This window comes from Nanorana parkeri, unplaced genomic scaffold, assembly GCF_000935625.1.
Source record: "Nanorana parkeri isolate BGI_ZX_2015 unplaced genomic scaffold, ASM93562v1 scaffold98, whole genome shotgun sequence".
In the NCBI taxonomy this organism is placed as follows: Eukaryota; Metazoa; Chordata; class Amphibia; order Anura; family Dicroglossidae; genus Nanorana; species Nanorana parkeri.
Genome location: NW_017306366.1, coordinates 969,113 through 973,358, shown reverse-complemented (window position 1 = coordinate 973,358; position 4,246 = coordinate 969,113).

The following is a 4,246-nucleotide window of genomic DNA, read 5'->3' as shown; positions in this document are numbered from 1 at the left end:
CCTCAACACCCCCTAAACTCTGTTTTTCCACTGGTAGTAGCGCTTTAGACCTTTGTTTTACTCCCCCCTACATCACCCCCGGGAGAGCGCTGTCACACATAGGACTTAAGTCGCAAAACTTTCTAAATGTAATTTCTGACAGTTGGTGCCATTTGCCAAATGCAACCATTGCAATGAATGGTACTGTGCCACAACCACGTGGGTGCAGTATTGCAATAGAAAATCCCAACTGGTAAAAAAAAAAATTGCATTCAGGAGGCGGCGGTATTGCAGCCGCTGCATCACCGCCCTCTGAACAACGATCCATTGCTTTTTAGAGTGTTGTGGAAGTTGACATCTGTGTGACCAATGTGTCTCCAATGTGTTTTCTGCCGACACCTTTTTTTGGTTTGTACACTGAGCCACACAGGCACAACTCCGTCAGGGGTGCAGCTACAATTCATGGGGCCCCATAGGAAACAGTTGATGGGCACCCCCATTGGCCTCTCTCTGTGACATCTGGAAATGTCAATGAGGACAACAGTATAATTGATCCTAATCTACAGCATTTCTAAATCATGGATAAGTAGCAGGAGAGCTGTAAACATAGTCAGTACCCTACTAGGTACCACTGCTGTGGAAGGAGTTCGACTCAGCCGATCCAACATCTGGATGAGTCGAAGCTACGGCAACTCACTGGCTGCCGTTCGCCCCCATTCTCATAGGGGCCAAACGGCAGTGAGTGAATAGCCGAATGCTGCCGAGTGGCATTTAGCTCTGCTATTCTGTTTGGTGCGTTCGTGGTACTGAGCGGAATAGAAAATGAGTGCAAAGAAATTTTGCAAATGCTGGCGACGTACACTGTACGTCGTCAGTCACGAAGGGGTTAAAAAATGATAAAAAATAGGAAGACTAAAAAATAAATAAATACAGTTCCTCTGTATTATTGTTATACTTCTTTTCACAGAGAATATTGACCCATCAATGCGTGAACTAGTTCAAGTGTATTTCACCCACCAAAGTATCTTACACTGTTACTACTCCTATACACCCACGGATACACAGGATCATTTCAGTGGAAACCAGTTAATTTACCAGAATTCGTCTGTACTGTGGGAGGAAACTGGGGTACTGAGAGGAGCCATGAGGATACATACATGCCCAGCATTGCAATAGTGCAATGCAGTGTACGCTGCTGACCCATTTCCAGCATCCTAGAATGGAGCTGGTGCAATTATCAGCGCCCGCCCAATGGTCCAAGAGGAGTGGGAGACGATAATGGCGGCTACGAGGGAAAGCCACGGACAGTTCTGATCTATTAGCGCTGGAGGAGAGCAAACAGCTGGGTGAATCTACTATGATGTGAAAGTAAGCTGTACTTACACACTATGACAAAGTAGCTGAACTACAGTCCTGCTTTAAAGTGACACAAAACTCTGGGATTAATCATAAAAATACATTCAGGTACTTTAACTATTAACAAAAATGTATCTTATGTGTGTATCACTCAGCTGTAGATCCTCAAATCATCTCTGAATTGGTGCTGACACTAGGGTTGCCACCTTTTCTTCCAGCGAAACCCGAACACTCTAGGGACGCACAGAAATTTTTGGGGAGAATGAGACGCGGCTTTTTCATATGTAAATAGCGCCACCCATCAATATGTAAATATCACAGTTGAGACTATTTTCCGTGAAGGGCCAATAGCCCTTATCTTATCAGCTGCCATGAAACCCGGACACAGCATTCAGAACCCGTACTGTCCGGGTGAATCCCAGACAGGTGGCAACCCTAGTTGAAACTATACTTTATTCTGGAGGGTGGCTACTCTTGTTCCCCATGGTCCCTGTGTGTGTTGTAAAGTAGCCACGACTCCAAGCTCGCTCTTGTGACGGACTACAATCTCAATACAAATTGGTGAACTAAACCTGAGATTGTAGTCCGTCACAGGAGTGAATGCTGTTGGAGCGGCACTACTACCAGTAGATGGTGCTGAGGAGAAAAGGCATTTCCTGTGCTCCTGAGGGTTATCTAGTGGAGGCTGTATCGTGTGAACGTCATTCACCCAGCTACACACTGGATGGAAGATTTATCAATCAACACTTGCAGGATGATTCACAAAGGTTCTGAAGGCAGACGGGTGAATAACCGAGCCCAAGTGAACAGAGCCAAACGAGGTTCGGCTATTCACTCCGGCTCAGTACGGCTGATTTTAGCGAAACATCAGCTGAAATCAGCCGTACATCGGCTCTGTAAGGCTGCCTTCAGTCAGCCGAACATGCTCTGCAGGTAGCAGGAGAGCTGTAAACATAGTCAGTACCCTACTACTTACCACTGCTGTGGAAGGAGTTCGACTCAGTCGGTCCAACATCTAGATCAGCTCAGCCGAAGCTTCGGCAACTCACTGGCTGCCGTTCGTCCTTATTCTCGTAGGGGCCAAACGATAGTAAGTGAATAGCCGAATGCCGCCGAGTTACCGAGCAGAATAGAAAATAAATGCAAAGGATGTGAAAAAAAAACCTACTCAGCTGCCAGATTGGAACCGACCCCGGCTTGGATCTCGACCATTCTTCTGATTAACCCTTCTGTACTTTGTTGCCAGAGTGGACTTGACCTCGGCTCAGATCTCGCACTAAGTCTTGCACGGTGCTCCGCACCCCTGGCACCTGTGCCACTCGGTGTCCACCAAGTTTCTGTCTCCATCTCCAGAGACTTCAAGGACCCGAGGTGCAAGGGAGGCCTCCCTACTACTTTGGTCTCACCTCAGGTACATGGCTCCCGTGACAGAATAATCCAGCCATGTCTGAGACTGAGGGGAGTGCTTCCGCCTTCGAGGCCCTGTGCCAACAAGTGGCCTCTGTGTCTCAGGCCCTGACGACCATACAAGAGGGGTACTTTCAACTGGAAGGTCGGATGACTGCAATGGCCAATGCCTCAGTTCTGCGGCCTGTGGAACTCCCTGAACCACCTGTTATGGCTATGGAGCAGCCCATCTCTACTCCAGCTCCTGAACTACGGGTTCCTATGCTGGAACGCTTTTCAGGGGTTCGCCACAAGTTCCGGGCTTTCAGGAACGCCTGTCGGCTATACTTTGCTTTACAGCCTAGGACCTTCTCTTCAGAGGATAGAAAGGTCTGGTTCGTGGTAGCCTTACTTACAGAAGAACCTCAGGCATGGGCTCATCAGCTATTGGAAAAGGAGAGCCCTATAGTGCACTCACTGTTTTCTTTCTTCGATGTTATGTCACAGCTCTATGATGACCCACAACGAACCACCACAGCTGAAACAGTGTTGAGCTCTACAACAGGGGAAACGCCCTGTTGAGGACTACGTAATGGAATTCCGCAAGTGGGGTGCAGACACTGCATGGAACGACGCTACCTTGCGCCACCAGTTTCACCTGGGCCTGTCCGAGCCCCTCAAAGACGAATTAGCAAGAGTGGGGCTCCCTGATATATTGGAACTCACAATTCAGTTGGCTATCCAGCTTGATCGCAGATTAAGAGAATGATCCGGTATGGCCCGTCCTACATGGATGCTCCCACGAGTACCACACCTGAGAACCCCTGAGACCCACGCATCAACCCCAATTCAGGAGGCAGAACCGATGCAACTCGGCTTAGTTCGTGCACCCCTCACACCCGAAGAGCGACAACGCCGTCGCCTGACCAATCTATGCCTGTACTGTGATGGAGCGGGTCACTTTCTTCAGGGATGTCCCATTAGGCCTAGTAAGTGGATCGAACCCCCATGTGTTTCGCCTTACGATGTTAAATCCTTGCATCTCACTCTCTGCCTCTCTTTGCAGATACCGGGAAGGATAATCCAAGTAGCAGCCATTATTGACTCTGGGGCTTGCAGCTGCTTTATTGACATCCACTTCTCCAAGAAGTATGGAGTCCCACTATGCAAGAAGCCCCAGACGTTTACCGTTCATCTGGCAGATGGCTCCGCACCAACCTCGGGTCCTATAACCCAGTGCTCCCCAACCTTTTTATCGCCGCGGACTGGTCAACGTTTGATAATTTTACCGCGGCCCGCTGAGGGGGGGACCTTGATTGTTTATATTTTAGATTGTTTTGACTTAATAATTTTAATTTAATTGCATTTAAACATGCCTTCAAAATAAAATACAGTTACACCAAAAATATATATTTTATATATATATAATTATAATAATAATTAATTATAATTAATACATATAATATAAATAATTATTACATTAAATACGTATCTGTATTTATTTTATTAATAATCAAATGAATAA